The sequence below is a fragment of the Ischnura elegans genome, chromosome 7 (assembly GCF_921293095.1).
Source record: "Ischnura elegans chromosome 7, ioIscEleg1.1, whole genome shotgun sequence".
NCBI lineage: Eukaryota > Metazoa > Arthropoda > Insecta > Odonata > Coenagrionidae > Ischnura > Ischnura elegans.
In genome coordinates, this window is record NC_060252.1 from 105749630 (window position 1) to 105769078 (window position 19449).

Genomic DNA, 19449 nt, shown 5'->3' on the forward strand with positions numbered 1-19449 from the left:
AGTGGAAATTTCTAAGGCATTGGAAGATTTATAATGTAAATAGTTATTTCTGAGTCCTTATGGTGTACTCTGCCTGCAGCAATACACTGCAGTCTGCAGTGGTGGTTGAGCGGGACTCAGCGAGGCTGTTTAGATCAATGAGGTGAGTACAATATGTATAGCTCATGCTCCAAGTTTGTTTTACTACATCAGGTATATGATAGTTTGCGTGCATATATTTAATTTGTCACTAATATTTATGAATGCATTTTTTCTATAACGTTTTTTGTGAATATAATTTTAAAATTATTTAATATATCTTGGGAGATTCTATCTGTTATATTGTGTTAATAAGTGTCAATCACAAAAATAGACCTACTTTTATGAAAAATTGATACAATATTCATTTGATGATACTACATTCAGATTTTTAATGCTACACAATTTCATGGTTATATTTTAATGCTTTTTTACTCTACAAGTACTGAACAGGGACGTACAGATTTTGATTACTGTTTTGGTTGTAGGTCCATGCATTATAGGCAAGAGTTGCTCTGGGTCATGTGGCTCTTGTATATAATTTCCCAATGGTCTTGTACGGTCAGAAATAGCTGTTTAAAACCTTGTATTTACGTTCGTAACAATCTTCTTCTTCTTCCTTCCAGGATTAGGCTACTAAGCCTGTTCCGGCTCCACATCACCATCTTTTCCTTGGTCTTCCTATACTTCTCTTGCCAAATGGATGATATTCCATTGCTTGCTTTGGAATTCTTTCATTTGGCATTCGAAGTAAATGTTCTTTCCATCTATGTTTGTATTCTTTTAATTTGTCAGTGACTGCTTGGACACCCAGTTCATCTCTTATTTGAGTGTTTCTTATTTTATCCAATATTGTGCAACCTTTAACTGATCTTAAAAATTTCATTTCAGACGATTCTATCTGCCTTAATTCCTTCTTTTTTGTTACCCAACATTCTGATCCGTAGAGTACAGTAGGGACTGCCATCACTTTGTAAAATTTTATTTGTGTTTCTTTTCTTGTTTTGTTCTTTAGAGTTCTTCTGATAGTGCCACATATTCTCTGGAAAGTGTTCACCTTATTTATAATATCTTTTTCCTCGTCATATGTTATGTCGCATCCTAAGTACTGGAAGTGCGACACTTGCTCCAGGACTTGATCCTCAATAACAATTTTTGTTCTTATCGGGTTGCTTCCTAAAAATGCCATAGTCTTTGTTTTGTTTTTTGAAATTCTCAGGTTGTATAGCTTGCTCAACTCGTGTAGTCTGTGTACTGCCATCTGGAGTTTGTCCTCTTTATCTTGTATTATAACCTGATCGTCAGCAAACAGCATCGTATTTAAGTATTGAGATGGTCCTATTTCTATGCCTGGTGATACATTATTATCTTTCCACATTCTTAGAACGTCATCTATGTATAGATTAAACAAGGTTGGGGATAGGCTGCAACCCTGTCTAACTCCTCGGTTAATGATAATTTCTTGGGTGATCTGTTTCCCTGTGTCAATTACAATTCTGGTGTCTCTGTATAGACTCTGGGAAGCTTTTATCAGATGTCTAGGAAACCCTCTTTTCTGCATAACTGACCATAACATTTCTCTATTTACACGATCGAATGCTTTTTCAAAATCTATGAATGCCAGATGCGTTTCCAGATTGAACTCTCTTCGTTTTTGAATTATTTGTTTTAAAGTAAAAACATCGTCGATGCAAGATCTTCCCTTCCTAAATCCAGCCTGTTCTTCTAATAAAATGGTATCAGAGATAGCTTGTAGTCTAGTATTTATTATTCTACTGTAAATTTTGTATGCAGTATTTAGTACCCAGATAGCACAAAGTAAGTGAGTTAACCGTTTCTTATGGTTTTCTTACGGAAAAAATTGATAAGCAGCTTATCGTAAGCTAAGGGATTTATATAAGGCAAGGGTAAGTCGTTAGGGGCGTTTAGGTAAGGAATGCCGTCAAATATCCTCAGGCAATGTAAGTCACTTCTGTTGGAGCGCCAAAGGCGGCTGAACAGCGTACTACACATGCTACGCGGCTCATCTTGACATGAATTTAAAGGCTATTGGGGAAATTTAGCGAGTTTTTATAAGGGCTGAACAACTGATAACAGATTTTCCCGTAAATAGAAAAAAATTAATAACTGCAAGCAACCGGCTATTGAAGATATAAAGCATAGCACAAGTACTCTATCCATGCGGCGGAAAGAAAAAAAAATAACATCAGGGTGGATCCGAACGTGCGACCTTCGTTAAGCTATCAGTTCATAAATGTGAATGATTTTCAAATTATGGCGGTATGATGTTATTTCTCCTCATAATATAGAAGCGCCAATAATAAAAACATTGTTTTAATGCATAAAGGCCTTAATTAACACTCTGTAACGATGGGATAATAACAGCATCTACGGAAGTGCTGAAAGTTTGGCATCCATTTTGCCATTACTCTGGATGTTTGTCGCCGTAAGCCGTAAGAAAGCCATAACAAGCTTACATGAGAAGCGACTTCCTTATTTCTTCCTTTCACCTTATCTCAATGACTTATAATGTGCTAGCTGGGTAGGCTTATACCTCTGTAATTCTCTGGATTATTTCTTTTTCCTTTTTTAAACAATGAAACAACCTTCGCCACATTCCAATCCTTTGGGATTTCAAGCTTTTTCCAACACATGTTGTATAGATGGAGGATTCTTATTTGTAGGGATGTACCTCCATATTTTATCAGCTCTGATTCAATTCCATCTATGCCGTATATGTTCCATATTCCATATATGTTCGTAACAATAAAGATCTATACTATAGGGAAGTGCACTAATTTTTTTTTATTGCTGAATTTGAAAGTTTAGCCTAAAAAAGAAACATTAGTATAGTCACTTTTATTTTCTGCATCTGGGGTATGCACTTTAAAACGTTTTGAAAGTCGGAAAATTTCATGTTGCGCTGAAACACAGTGCCTCCATCTTGATTGAGATGTGACGTCACAAGGCAGTAGTCACCAGTGGAGTATTGCTGTATTCCGTCGCCTTCTTTAGCGCGGCGAGAGTTTCCGGGAATCGGTGGAGTTTGCTTCCTAAAAATGTCGTCTAGTACCGAAAACATGAATTCAAAATAGAATTATAAATGATTTTTTGTTCCAAATATTATCTCGACGTCGAAACAAAAGCCTGGAGAAGATATTCATTCCCGTGCCTTAAGCACAAGCTATACGGAATAAATGGTTCAAGGCTGCTCCTGACTCTTACCTATCGATGATATTCTGTTTTGAAGATCATTTGAAGGTATTGTAAGATCAAATTGATATTTATATTATAATAATTTACTTAATAGGTACCTCAGTCACATCAGAAAGTGTGTTGAGTCAAAATATAGCATCTTCCGCGTAGACCTACGTAATTTATAAACTGAAAGTAGTTTGGTTAAAGAATTATGGCGCGACTGTTTTTTTACACGACCGGGCAAAATGCGAACTTTGCCCATGATATGTGCATATATGATAACAAACGATTTTTGTTAAAGTTAATCTTTATTTGTTGAAATTAGTACATTTATAGGTGATACAGATATAAAGGTACACGGCAGGTCGCGCGGCGTAATTTGTACTCCACTGGTGACGGGTTCATCTTGCTGATCTAAAAAATTAGCTACAATACCTCGAACTTTGAAAACTCGCAATATAGGCAGTCAAAGTACACTGTAAGAATACACGAGACCATTATAGCCCAGAATGTACGTACAATGTCGAAATCCTTGGTTTTCAAAGATTGACGTATTTTATACGCCAGCGCGCCCGGTCCAGGGTTATCAACTTTTATTTCATCCTATTTGTTAGTTGAAATTTTATTTCAGAATGGTTCTTTTAGCACTGCTACTGAGGTAAACTGGTAGGTACTGAGTACAAGGTACTGAGGTATGTACTGAGTAAGTAAACTCCCTTTGGAGTAATGTGAATTACAAGTGTTCGAGATATATGGCATTTTATATTCGCTTTGTGTTCTTATTAATTATGCCTGTACGCATATTGTTGCTTGCCGCGAGCCTATGTGCTCTTGCAAGAGTGGTTTTCATTTTTAATGTGGAAGTTGGTCAGTATAAGCAAAGAAAAAAATTAACATTTTAGCGCACACCAACCCTTGTAGTCATCGTATCTCGGCGTTTGTAATGACACTGCTAAAATACCTAAACGCCATAATGACGATAAAAAAATTGTCTCATGTCAATGATTGCTGCAATTATAATTAATGATAAACTAGACGCCGTATGATCACAATAAAGGCAACAAAAAATAATGTCATGAAGTAGACTTGAACCATGCTCCTTCGGGTAACTTCTTTCCTTTGATTCGTGCACGCTACCACTACCCCAACCGATATTTTGGATTTATATATATAACTTGTAAAAAGTACCCAGCTAGCAAAAGAAAGGCTGTTGCCCCGTAAATTACGGCAACTTTCCATCAACGGTAAAGAAACCGTTGAATATGATGATATAAACATGACGGCAACGAGGAAGCAACGAAGGGGCAAAAGTCTCATATAAAGTCACCAAAAATACGGCAACAGTTTCTTTTCGATGACGTCACAGACACCAGTGACACCTACCGGCACATGCAAGAACTAACTGACCAGCAACGCGACGGTAGCGCCACCTGGCGGATTTATTTGATACTACGTTCTTCTGCTACACCACGGCGGGCTCTTCCATTGCATTCAAATAATAATTACTAGATCTGGATTTATTACAAAAATGAATAATGGACAGAATTTAGATAATAACATATCATATTTATTGCATCACTAGAGAAGTTAATTCACACACACATTACAAACAGGACACAAAAATTTGATACCATAAAAGCTCCATAACAGCATGAAAAGGTACAATGCAAAAACATCCTAAGTAAACATAAGTTAATATATCCCATGTAGCAGAAGGATGAAAAATATCAGTTACGTTTCCAAATGCACACTTATCTTAATAAAATACTTCATAGGAATTGTTGACAAAAAGATCAACCATGCTTTGTTTGAACTACACAGTAAAACAGGAATGTATACGACTACCCAAAAACAATTTTGAAATAATTAGTAGATAATGAATTGAGGTACCACCTATCATTTAAGTAGTTCATGAAAAATAGTTTCAAGCATGGGATTCACATGATCAGAGTTACATAACAGCAGGAGTAGGTGCAAGGCCAAAAAATCCAAATTATAATTCAGTTAATACATCCCATGGTGCTGATGGATGAAAAATAATGGATACGTTTCAAAATGCTTACTATTTTTAACATAAACCTTCATACGAATAGTTGACAAAAAGATCAGCCATGATATGGTAGAACTACACAGTAAAACAGGAATGTATATGACTACCCAAAAAAAATCCGTCTCATGCATTACTCCAATATCAAAATAAAGAATCAACAAATATTAGTTTTACATCATTAATTGTACAGTAGGGGTTGAGGTCTTAACAGAAACTTGCATTCAACTTCGTTGAGTCTTGACTTAATTTATTTTCAAATTTTCTATTGCAGCAGGTTCTGACGGGCAAGGGAATATTTTAAAAGTTGTATCTGACATAATATATTGAATTCTTATTCCGAACACAGAGGCATGAAATGCAATAGCAACACTGGTGTGCACATTTTAATGTGGCCTCTCCTTTTAGTGATCAACTTCCTAATTGCCATGGAACACAGCGATTTTATACTAGGACATTCACATTCATGCTTGTGGTGACAGTGAACATCAGCACATGGTAATTAGGTAATGTTATTCTTAAAGAAGTCTTCATCTAATTTACACATTCACTTGTTCACTGCCATAGCTAGCGTGATTATGAATGCCATAATATGAACTTGCTAAGTTATCTGACAATAAGGAAGCAGATCACTGCAACAAGCGCACCCTAGCATTGCTACAGCATTTTATGCCTCCATATATGGAATAAGATTAACCTTTGCCACTTCACCAATGGAGCTGTTTAAGGGTAGGGAATTCTGTAGTATTTAAGTTAGGTTCAACGGAAAAAAACGAACTAAAATTAATTTATTTCAACTATATGAAAGGCTATTAAACCAAACTTGGACCTATTCCTACCAGCATTTGGCATTCTGAAAATCATTAAAAAATATGGCATTTAAGAAGGCAAAGAAACATTCCTACTCTCCCCTTGTGAGACAAAGATCCAGGAGTATTAATGGCATATCTGGCTGTGCCTGTCATAACAGTGACCATATGCTGACCTCACCTTATCCCACAATCATGTTATGAGATAACAAGCCAAACTGCCCTTCCACACTAGCAGGTTCTGAGATAGGCAAATTGGAAGAATAATGCTTCTTCGAGATCCCCTTCCAGCTGCCTTTCAGAACACTTTCTCGTTTCTTATTCCCTTTCTTTGTTCTGTATTTTGAGGCCTGGAATCATTCCCTGATGCTTGTTTTCATGCTGATTGTATCAAATCAGGCTCATTTTTGGCTTTTACATTCTCTGCAAAGTAATTATAATTGGATTAGATGTTACTCTGACACACTTAAAAGCATTTCTATTTACTTAAGCTTTTTTCATTCAACTCTATCCCAAGATATGGGAAGAGTAAATCAAAAGCACCAATGATTACAAAATACTCACCAAATATGACATTTATAATGGAGCTAAAATGCACTTCAAAGGCAATCATATTTTCTCAGTGGCCCTTCAAAGAGAGAAACAGCCAACTCATTCCATATTAGGGTAGAACACATGTCGTTGACAGTTTTTTAAAGTCCAGTCCCCCTTTGATAGTTCTGACTACACTTAAATATGATGTTCGAAGATCTTTCCTTCATGAAACAAATCTGAAAAATGAGATGACCAGACAATTAACTATCTATGGTAATTCCTTAGTACCATTGAACATATTGGTATAAAATGTTTAAATTTCTCAGTACATCCCAGTGTAATTAACTTTGTTATCATAAAATTAAATATCAACAAGGAGGTAATGATGGCACCATAACTTAAGTTTCATGACTCAAAGTGATAATCTATAAACAGTACCATGAGCATATCAATACTAAGGTGGCTATGAAGTCAAACAGTTGACAATTTAAGTGAAATACCAACCAAATACTCTTCTTTCAGGCTCTTTCCCAGCAAACAATAACAGTTAAAATTCTCAGGAGTTGCAACGGGTAAGGTCTTCCATTTTCCTTCAAAGGTTTCGGCAAGCAACTCACTCATTGTCTTCAGGGATTCAGAAATCACACGATTTGGGAATCCAACCTTGGATTCCTGAATCCCCAAAGACGATGGGTGAGTTGCTTGTGGAAACGTTGGGAGATATGGAGAGCCTTACTTGGTGCAAATCCCAAGAAATCTTCATCCCTACCCCTGAACTCATTGGGTGCACCAGGTTCTAACAATTGGACTTCACTGATTCTTCAGAAACACACTGCAATTCTATAGAGAAGTTTCAGGCTCCTTTACTCCAACATTGTTTGATGAATCTTTAAGTGCAACCTTCCCTTCTTAGGAGGCACTCATGCAACAGAAAACAGAATAGATAAGCTTTACACTTATATGTGCACATGCTAAAGCACTCAAAAGAGCAAATTATTAAGTGCAAATATTTACCTGGTGATGGTGGTTTCAGTATCCTATCATCATCAGTCTCCATTGATGAAGAATTACTTATATTTGGATACTTTCAATTCTTTTTTGTCCTTTTCCTTTCCCAGTCTTTTTAAATTTCAGCAACAAAAAAATGCCTCCACATCTGAATCTTCACAAGTAGCCATCTCTGTTCAATAGCAATGGCTGCCACAACAGTCTCTGGAAGATACTACAATGTCACCATTTGCCACACATGTCAAAGCATGCACTCAATGTCAAAATTAACTAAAATAAAAAAAATTAATACTTGGATTAGCAAACTAGTAACATGTACATCCAAGTCAGTGCTCTCACACATACCATGAAACAACTCCTATGAATACATTTAAACAGCACCCTGCTCTTGCAAGTCGAAAATGTTAATCCTCATTTTTAACTAAACATATATTCACAAATATTGTCCCTAACTCACCAAATGGTGCATGCAGAACTTCACGCCCAAGATATCCCATTCCTCACGGAGTTGAGAGCCATTTTATGACCTGTGACACTGAGGACCAGTTATAGCTCTCATTGGGGTAATATTCAATAACCTTATCTGCCTCCAATTTCACCCATGACTACGTAACAGCCTGCACTGTGAGGCCAGTACATTTTTCATGCGGAAGAAAAGCCAAGGCATCCTGAAAAAAGTGGGAAAAAAACATGACTATGAGGAGTCACTCTTCAGTTACTAAAAAACATGGGATCATAAAATTCAATTGAAAGTAAAGTTAATTATTGTAAATGATGGCTAGTTAAGAATGATGCATTAAATGATTGTATACTCCAGTAACTGAGGAAAAATCTCACAGCAATTCTGCTAAATTTTGCTCCTATACTCGAAATTTCAAGGGTGTTTGACAGGGGGTGAGTTCTCGCCAACATGCAGTAAATACTGCTCTCCACGGAAAGAAAAACTGAAGTGTGCCATTGTGAACCAACAAACGCGCAGTAAGAGCACTCACCAGACATCCATCAATCCATACAACAGAACTAATGCAATGGTAATGAAAACTTAAGTGTACTATTAACGAATTTCACAATGAACGACAGTAAACTGTGTCTCGACTTACCTTTCATAGACCTAGAGTCATGGTGGAATACGGTGGTTGAACCCTCGAAGAGGCTTCTAACTTGCACTGCCCTTCCCAAAGTCAAAAGAAACTTGTTATAACCACCGAACACTGTTTCTCACTATCATCACGATTAAACAGGAGTTGAAATCACTCGCGAAAACTTACGTTAGCGAAAATTACAAACGAAAATTCACGTCAGTGAAAATTACGAATATAATAAGGCTAAAGTACGACGGGTGGATATGGTGATCGGATATGAAGATGAAATTAAATGAAAAGTGAAAATGGAGAAGCTGAAACCACGTTAAGTTTGATGGATGAAGTTAATGAACAATTTATGTGAAAATGAAAGTTATTGATAAAAGCTATTTAAAGGTTTAGTGAACCATAACCGTCCTTCGACTACTCAAAAAGAAGAAAAGCATCACGACGAACTCAAAGCACGAATTAACAACATCAACAAATTTAATAATTGTAAGATGCCATGATGGTGTTCACGGTGGCGGCGGATAACGGATTCTTCCGTTCTTCCCGAAGTGCATTTCGGGTTGCGCGCATGATGGTCTCGGATGGCCTCGGTCGTGAGCAGACGATATGATTGAGTCTTAAATTTCACATAAAGGAGGAATTCGTAATGGTACAACATCGAATTATCAATAGAATTTAAGTAATATCACTTCGATGATAACGAATATCCAGAGATCCATCAACCTTGAGAGACATTTATATTATATTATCTCAATCTTTTTCCATCGCCACCGAGTGACTTGGAGACATATTAATTAATAAATCCACAAAATCGCCGAATAAATACCACTTATCCCATAAAACACATTATGCAAAGATATATGCGTAAGTCGTAAAACATTTCATTTACAGCAGATCGTTAATTAGAGCGAATGCATTCACATAAAATAGGATATGAAGCAGCCGTCCAAACTGAGCAACATGACGGCAACGCGTTGCCGTCATGTTGCCATCATCCACGGCGCAACGTCAAAGTAGAAACTGTTGCCGCTTCGTTGCCTTGGACGTTTACATAAACGTCGGAGAGTGTGCTAGCTGGGTAACGCATGAAAATTAATTACTTACAGCCTAACTAACGCCCTAATTGAAAAAGATGCAGCAAGGTACGCGGTCTCCCCTTGTTAGCCTTAACGTCTCGCATTTCTATGGAGCGTTGAACCTGTCCTCCTTATTCAAAAATTCAGTAACCATAAATACATCAAAGTTTGGTATACCATATATCAATCGTTGGAATTTTCCTTCTCCCAACCAAGATTATCTTTTCTTGAACCCATCCTGGACAGCGAACCATTGCAACAACCAGCCAGCTCGGAAATAAGGCTAACATCCCATGATTCTAGTAGCGAAGGGCGAACGTTCCGGCCGGCGTGAATACATACGCAACGAATAAGTCTTGCAGCAAACGTCTGAAATAGGTTTATTAGTTTGACTCGGTTCTTACAAAAAAGTTTTGGCATGATAAACGGCATTGTGCCAAAATATACCCAGCGAAAAATAAATGCCATCATGCATTTATTAAAGATTCAATGTGCTATTCGTACTACTCTTTCCAAACTTGAAGTTGACACGTAAATGAATATTAATATATTACGCAATGATGAAGTCGTTTACTCAAAAGAGAAGCAGCCACATATATAATCTGAAGATATTTTATGACAGCAAAAAACGGATACCCTCAAATTCTGTAATTTTTCTATGCAATAATAGTGGTAGAACTAAACGGTGTAGAAGCTGCCTTCTGCTACTGCCATGTGACGTCACGGCCAATATTCAACATGGACACCCGTTTTCGCGGCCTTTGAATTTTTCCATATTTCAGACGGTCATCTCGAATCAAGTACTCACTATTAGGATTTAAACTGTGGTTTTACGACATTATGTTATTCTGAACTCTAATTTAAAAAATGTGTTTGGTGCATTTGAAACACTAGTGCACTTCCCTATTTGTGATTATTTTTGCCATAGAGTTAAAATAATATAAATTTAATTTTCTATTTTTTAACTACGAAAAAAAGACGAATTATTTTCTATTTTGTCATTTTTTAGGTGCTTTGCGGGATCGGAAAATGGCGCCCGATTTTAATTAATATTTTTCTTTTGTCATTAATTTTTAGTCGTTGATCAGGGGCAGTGTGTCCCCTGTATATTTTTTATCATTATATTTCGTTTATTTTCATTTTGTATTATTTAATATGGATATTATGCCCTCATGATAAATTTATTATCATATTATATTAGTCATGACAGTCTCTATTTTGAGGTAGATTAGTTTCAGTTCAGTCAAATGCCTGCCGATAGAGACGGAAATGCGTAATTTGTACGTATTATTTAAGATTAGAACTTGACTCATTTTACAGTTTTGCATTTACATCGCGAAGACGTGAATCCACTGAAAAGCATTTCGATAGAACTATCATTTTCACCCAAGCGATTTCGACGTTGCATCAGAGATTACGGAGTCGTCATAGAGCGTTCATATCCTTTCTTTAAAGAAAAAGAAATTCAAAATAAATTATAACCAACGTCTCTAAAAAAATTATAAATGAATACCGTCCATTCATCGATACAAATGTTAGGTCGAAATCGTTGGAACTATCGATTCGATTCAAAGAAGCACGAGGGAACGAAGACAATGGGAACTCTTTTCTTTTTTTTAAGAAATTAAAAATAAATTATAACCAACGTCTCTAAAAATTATAAACGAATAGGTACCGTCCATTCATCGATATAAATGTTAGGTCGAAATCGTTGGAACTATCGTTTCGATTCATAGAAGCACGAGGGAACGAAGACAATGGAGACTGGCTGTTGAAGTGAAAAGTAAATTTGTAATTTTATGTTAAGTGATGTCAGATTTTTACTACTGATTGTGATGCAAGGAAAGAAGTGCAACAGAACTTTAGGCACTTATCTGGTGTTATTGCTTCATATCACGGAAATAGTGGAGAATGGTCTGCGCCTGCGCGGAATGAAAGAGGAGGAAAATACTTCGCTATACTATCAGCAAGTGAAGCTGAACTATAAGGTAAAGTACTAACTATTCTTTAGATATAGAATTCTACTTGGAGAATTGCGAATCATATCATTGAAATGCGTTACGTGTTAACACGTAACGTTAACACCTGAAGTCATACTCTGCCCGTTGTTTTGGGAGTAATTTAACAGAAATATGTTCACCAATATTCAGCAACCAAACGGAGATGTACATATTAAGAATCTTATGTAACATTATTATTAAATATGTTTTTCAATTTATTTATTTATTTATTCGCTCCAGGACATGCAGTTACATGCATAGGCGGATCCAGGGGGGGGGCACGGGGGCACGTGCCCCCCCCAGACCCTCAAAAATATACAAGATTTTTAATACGGTCCCATTATCATTGCGTTCGTTTTGTATTACGAGATATCCTTGTGCCCCCCCCTGAACAAAATCCTGGATACGGCCTTGCTTGTGCCCCCCCCAGAAAGAAATCCTGGATCCGCCCCTGGTTACATGTATAGAACAAGTCAAAATAGAGGAAAATAAAATATACATAGGTCATAAATATATATACAAGTACCAGTCAAGTATTCCACTTCAACGAAATAAATTCATCCACAGAATAGAAGGAATTACTGAGGAGGTATTTATACAGTTGGGATTTGAACAGTGAAAAGGGTTTTGTTTCCCTTAATTTATGTGGGAGGCAGTTGAACAATTTCACCCCTGCATAAAGGGGGTTTTTACTAAAGAGGGTGAGGCTATGAGTGACCACCCTAAAATCCCTGGACGCTCTGGTGTTATGATTATGTACATCAGCATTAATTTCAATTCCAAAGAAACTTTTATGGAGACAGACAAAAATAACAGTAGAGTATATATACAGACTAGGTAATGTTAGTATTCCTAGGGATTTAAAGTGTGTCCGGCAACTACTTCTCCCTGGAGTGTTGCTTAAGATCCTGATGGCCCATTTTTGAAGTTTAAAAAGCCTCGTAGTATGGTGAGAATGGCCCCAAACTACTATTCCATATTTCAATCGGCTATGAACATGGGCATGGTAGACCAAAAGGGCTGTTTTAATATCTGAGAGAGCTTTAATTCTTCTTAATAAATAACAACCGGTTGCCACTTTGGTGCAAAGATTGTCTATATGCACTTCCCAAGATAATGTTTCGTGAACATATAGATCTAGGTACCTAGTTTCTGCCGAAGAGCATAAAATTTTACCATTTAGCCTGAGAAGAGGAGTACAAATTCTTTCCCTCTGAGGAGTACGAAATTGTATAAAAGTATAGATTTTTTTTCATTGATAAGAACTCTATTATCAACACACCACTTATTCATTGAATTGATATTATGTTGCACTTCATCATGGTTGAAGTATTTAGAGAACAATAAATGTGCCGTATCATCTGCATACATGACCATTGTCCCACCATTAAAGTAAGAGGGGAGATCATTAATGTAGATGAGAAAAAGGAGAGGACCTAAAATGGAGCCTTGTGGTACACCTCTAGTGACTGCCAAAGGAGTAGATGATGTGTGAGAACCAATACCAGAAGAGTAGATACTTACAACTTGGGATCTAGCACTTAGGATAGATTGTATCCAGGTATTGGCAATTCCAGAAATCCCATAACTATTGAGTTTGAGAAGTAAGATTCCATGATCAACTGAATCAAACGCTTTTTTAAGGTCGTAAAATACACCTGTAACAGAGTTCTGGTTGTCCAATTCAGATATCACTACATGAATGAACTCCGCCAAGGCAGTTTCAGTAGACCTATTTCTCATGAAACCAAATTGAGATTTTGAGAGGATGTCAAATTTTGTTAAGAATGATAACAATCTGTTGAAGATGACCTTTTCAAAAACCTTAGAAAACACTGAAAGGACTGAGATCGGTCGGTAATTATTTATATCTTGGGGGTCACCATTCTTAATGATAGGAATAACCTTAGCCACTTTTAATTTATCAGGAAAAATTCCCAGAGAGAGAGACTCGTTAACTAAATATGTTAATGGGGGTATAATTGCCATTTTTACATTTCCTTTCCACAGAGAACCTGGAATGTTATCAATGCCAGAGGAGCGTTTACTACTTATTTTAACAAGTATATTATTAATTTCCTTCTCGTCAGTGGGGTAAAGAAAAATAGAGTGGGCTAAATATCCCTTGGAGCGAACAGCGTTGGCAGGATACTTAGATTGGTTATAGGGAGTAAGCATGTTATTATTGACATTCAGAAAGTTAACATTGAACAGGTCAGCTATAGCAGTTTTTTCTGATATTATTGAACCTTCATGAAGAACAGCACTAATATTAGATGAAGAAGTTTTAGAACTACTACTGTTTTTAATGATATTCCAGGCAGCTTTGCATGGGTTAGTAGCAGAACTAATGATGGACATATTGAATTTTCTTTTTGTCTCATCAATCAAAATTCTATGTTCACTTTTTAGAGTTTTGTAAGCTCTTTCAATTGACTGAGAGCCACTTGATTTTAATTCATTAAAAACCTGCCTTAAACGAGTAGATGAGGCTCTCTCAATCAACAGTCTCTTGACTCATTTAATGTCAGGTTTCAAAAACTTAGGATTGGTGCCTGTCTAATCATTGACATACTGTATAATATTATCAGTGGTAAATTTATGACTGCAAATATTGGTTCATAAGACCCGGTTGTGAATTTTGATTGTCATGTAGTCGATCAGATTTTTTATGAAATGCCCAGTTGGATAGAATGTAGAGGCAATCTATATCCTGCCTATAATGCAAGAATTAGTAAATAATAATTCTCATGAATATTTTTCTTGCGAAGTCAATGAATCTATCCTATAAGTTTTATTATTGTTGTGTGGAATTTTAATATTAGTTTACGAAGTTGATATGATTTTTGAGTTATTACTTTTTTCGTAAGTTGAGGAAGATTTGCGATGTTTTCTTCCTCTGAAGTTTCTGTTGTCTCTCCGCTCTCATTCGTGAAGGATTACATCAGGATCATGGGCGATCTTTAAGGGTCTCCATCTTTATTACACTTACTGAGGGCGTAGTCCAGTACAGTGGCGTAGCGAGGGGGGGGGGCTTAGGGGATAGGGCTCCCAGAGCTCAGAGAAATTTATAAGTTTAATCCATTTTACTTAATTGGATTTATATTACTAATGGAATCAGGGGTGCAGCCAGGAATTAAGGCTGGGGGGTTTAGGTGCAACTAATACCGGGGTGTGTTGGGGTACGGAATACCCACCAGGATAAGCGGTAGGTGCGAGATTAATAAATTGTGGAATTTTAAGATAAATGGTTCAAAATGGTGAGTTTTACGGCTTTCTGAGGGATATTTTATTAACCTTTACACTATTCTATTAGTAATATCAATCCAATTAAATAAAATGGATTAAACTTAAAATTTCTCTGAACTCTGGGGGGGGTTTTATCCCCCAAAACCCCCCCCTCGCTGCCCCACTATATTAGTTGTACCTACTGTACCCACTGTATTAGTTGCACCTAAACCCCCCCAGCCTTAATTCCTAGCTGCACCCCTGTAGTCCAGTACACGCTCCCAATGCTCCGGAGTGCTCCTGCTTCAGACGCTACAGATTCGTGGTCCACTTTCGCTCCAATCGCTCCCAGCTGTGCTACCCTACTGGTTCATGGCTGGAGCGATCGTAGCATTTGTTAGTCGTTCGTTTTAGTATCGTCTGCACGGATATTAGATCGTCTGAATAAGGGATATACATAGACGGATCTAGGGGCAGGGGAGCACGTGCCCCCCCCCCCACACCCTCAAAAAATATGTAAGATTTTTAATAAGGTCCCACTATCATTGCGTTCGTTTTGTATTACGAGGTATTCTTGTGCCCCCCTAGAACAAAATCCTGGATACGGCCTTCCTTGTGGCCCCCGCAGAAAGAAATCCTGGATCCGCCCCTGCTCTTGTACTTTCCTTAGCTTGTTAGAGGTGTCAGTAATATAAATGACAAAGAATATGACTATGGGGTACACCACAAAAAACCTTATTAATTTTAGATCTGCATTGGATACCATGATCGGTCACCACAACAGACCGATGCTTGTCCTGAAGATTAAACCCAATGGTTTGCAAATCCTCTGACGTCGAGGTGATACTCTTTAACTAAGAGTAGATCATGATACGTATAAAAGAAGATTAAGCCTGATCAATAACACTGATTAAATACCTTATTTGAGAAATTTCAATGAAACGAAAAATAAGCCTAATCCACAACACTTACCTCATCCAAAGGCCTGTTTAAACGATACACGTACAAGTTAATGCCTGTTTGGGTGAATGATTGTTGTGGACTGAAATGAAACATCTACAAATGTATGAACCCAGCTAGTATAGGTTCTATTTTCCGTTCATGCATTTGCACAAGTTGAGTGGTTATACATGGTACATTCTGTGTTGATTCTCACATTCATACATTTTCATTTCAAGGCCAATGTACATAGACTCAGGCTGTGTACATTGGCCTTAATTGGAGTGTCCTTGCTACGATTCATCAATTGCACTCATGAAATTGTATGATGCGTGTCATATGCAGCCTTAGACTTGAACCTATCTCGTCAACAGCAAGCCTTAATCATAATTGCAAAGCGTGTCAACCTGCCCTTAAGAAAATTATATAAGTAAAATACAACCAAGCATCAATAATTGATTAAACTTAAGTTGAAGATTAGAGGGAGATACCGTATTTCTCCGAATACAGTCACCCTCTGAATATAGCCCCCCCCCTAATTTTGAGGCTTCAGTTTTGGGAAAAGTTAAAAAAATGCATTTGAATATAGTCCCCCCTTTACTGTTACCACAGGCATTTTTGGAAAAAAAGGGGGGACCCTATTCCGACATATACGGCATATCCCACATCATTTAACAGAGGATATTATCTTCATGGAGAAAGGTTGGCCGCTACACAATGCCACGAACTGAATGCTTTGACCGGGAAGTTCACCCACCATGTACCTTAGAAGTCATATTCTATCTCAATTTCACGCAATCTCAAGTTTAAATAACTAATAATAGATCTTAATAACAAATAAATCAAAAAAACTTATTAAAATATTAAATAACAAACTGAATGCTTCGACTGGAAAGTTCACTCACCACATGCCTTATTAACTTTGAATAGTCATTTTCATCACTTCAAATAGTCATCTCCACTTCTTGCTAGCTCAAGCATCAGTAATAATTAATTATCATAACAACAAATTTTATAAGATTGGACTTGCCGCTCAATTTCTTCCTCGATCAGGCCCGTGGCGAACATTGACTTTAGGGGATTGGGTTGGTGTGGTTGCCAGAGCATTGGCTTCCCACCCAGTGGATCTGGGTTCAAATCCCGGCAGCGGTGGAGAATTTTCGGAGACTGCCCGATCCCTGCTTGAGTGTTGTGTGGAGGACATTTCAAGCGCAACACTCCGTCCGTCGGATGGGACGTTAAGCCGTGGTCCCCTTGCCACCTTTCGTTAAGAGCAGGCTAATGCCGACGCCGGGTTTCTATCCACCCTTCCTCACCTACCCTTCCCTCATGGCGCAAATGACCTCAGCTGTCGGTCGCCTCCTCCAGATACCATTCCATACCAATATTGACTCTGAATTGTAAAACCATTGAGTTACAGCCAACCAATATTTTTTAGCATTTACCATCCTGGTTCTCTTAGCGACTTCTTCCGCCAACTCAAAATGGTCATATTATTGTTGGCCTGGTCCACAATTGCTATGAACACCATTTTCTTCTGCCTTCCTACCCGTTCAAATTCTCACTGAAGAAGGGTTCGCTCCAGCTCACCCACCTGTTACACAGGAGCATTTGTAGCGAGAGAGAAGCAAATATAGTGAGGTCATGCATGATGTACGAGAAAGCTACGGGAGCTTTTGCAGCTTCTACCGGACCCTCAACGCTGTGGAACTCCCAACGCTCTGGAACACTGGGAGCTTGTACTGGACCATGCCCTGATACTGCTATCTACGCATCAGCATTACCAACGGACGCATCCTTAGTATCAACGTGACTTAAAACACCACACTTCCCCCCTACTTCAAACTTTTGGAAGATCATAATCAAAATTGTAAAAGATTTGTCAGTGCACAGCGAAACGAAACATAATACAAAAGTGGTCATGAATAAAAAGAGGAACACAAGAGGAGTTTTCGGACTTGTAACCTCTCCCAATCCCACTTTGCTAAACACTTGTGGGAGGAGAACCACAACAGTGATTTTATTCCAAAAATTCTACACCGAGAGGAAAAAGGCAGAAGAATGAACAAGATAAAAGAGTTGGAGATTAGAAGACTCATCAAGAAACGTCCCCTTCTTAATGATATCCTTTTTGAAAACCTCACCTCCCTCCTAATAGCCTCCCTGAACCTCACGGAAAAACCAACAACTCATAATCCTTCCCCTCCCCCCACTCCTACGGACACCTCCGTCATTACCTCAGTCTCCAACAACCTTCCGTTACTTTGTATTAATCCCGCCCCTCTCCAACTCTCACCAACCGCCCAATCACCTACTTCAGATTTCCCAGCCACCCCTTCCACCTACCTTCTTCCTCCCCCACAGATACCACATGATATATAAGGATGTTTTATTCTTTGTAACCTTTGTACCTGAGGATGACGCCACTGTGTCGAAACTAGTCGTACTGCGTAAATAAATTGGTGGATTAATACAAAGTTTGTTCATTTTTATTCATTGAAATGAACTTCCACAAAGTTGAGCCTGTGACTGTAGAGATTAAAATTGGACATAATAGTAATCACTCTTTAAATATCTAATGGGCTTTGCAATGAGTTCCCATAGACAGGGTACTCTAACTGTGGGAATGAGTTGAATAGGGCTAGAACATGCGGGGATGGGCGGACCTTCAACAAGAGGGTGCCCAGGTACGTCTGGGGTCGAAGGCTCAACAGCACAACTCTGAGCGACATGAGGGTTGTCAGGGTCTAAGGGTGAAGGAATGGTGGGAGCAGGTGAAAACCCACTACTGCCAGCATCTTTAGGTCGAAGATGCTGGTTCACAATTTTTGCCCTCATTATTTAGTTCTTGGAGCTGTTCTTCCATTGGTCTGCTTGAGTAATCTCCTGCAATGGGCATCTAGATGGTATCCATTGTCAATATTAAAATTGCCTGTACAGGCAATTTAAATTGATTCTCATATTATTATGGGGTAATATCAGCTTTCTTTCACAATTATCTTATCTTTGACAAATTTCACATCCTGTCCGGGGGTCCTGGCAGACTCTGAAATTCGGATGTCATGTATCACAATCACTTTCTGTAAATAATAATAATAATATTTATTTGTTCAGAGGATGCTATTCATCATGTACTATAGTAAGTGTATAGGGCACATCAAAAGAAAACATACAAAGAAAGTGTTACAATTCACTGTATAGATATTCTTTTACACTATAAAAAATTCTTCTCGTAAATATGCTGAAACTGTCTTTTTAAAAAGATTAAAACTATGTATATTTTCAATGGATACAGGTAATTTGCTGTGCAATTTTGTACACATGAACTCAGGCTCTCCATATGCCAGTGCTAAGTATGATAATTTGACATGAATGTCATTACATATCCTGGTTTCATATGAATGGAAGCTGTAATTCCTAATAAAACTGGCGATATTTTTTTATGTACATGACTCTGTGGAATGAGTATGTATGTATATATGTACACACACAAATAAATTC

At 37.7% G+C, this 19449-nt stretch overlaps 1 long non-coding RNA gene across 4 annotated transcripts; it reads right to left on the reverse strand.

Annotated features, from left to right (window-relative positions):
• Nucleotides 1-4761: 4761 nt before the first annotated feature.
• Nucleotides 4762-9360, reverse strand: LOC124162692. Of its 4 annotated transcripts, none has more exons than XR_006865653.1 (6): nucleotides 8715-9360; nucleotides 8072-8282; nucleotides 7621-7884; nucleotides 7343-7514; nucleotides 6637-6842; nucleotides 4762-6495 (listed from the first exon to the last, which is right to left on the reverse strand). It is a non-coding gene; the product is annotated as an uncharacterized LOC124162692 (long non-coding RNA). The 4 variants fall into 4 exon arrangements; XR_006865651.1 differs by having other exon boundaries at nucleotides 7343-7525; nucleotides 7621-7818; nucleotides 8715-9235; XR_006865652.1 differs by having other exon boundaries at nucleotides 7376-7514; nucleotides 7621-7818; nucleotides 8715-9234.
• Between the last annotated feature and the right edge of the window lie 10089 nt (nucleotides 9361-19449).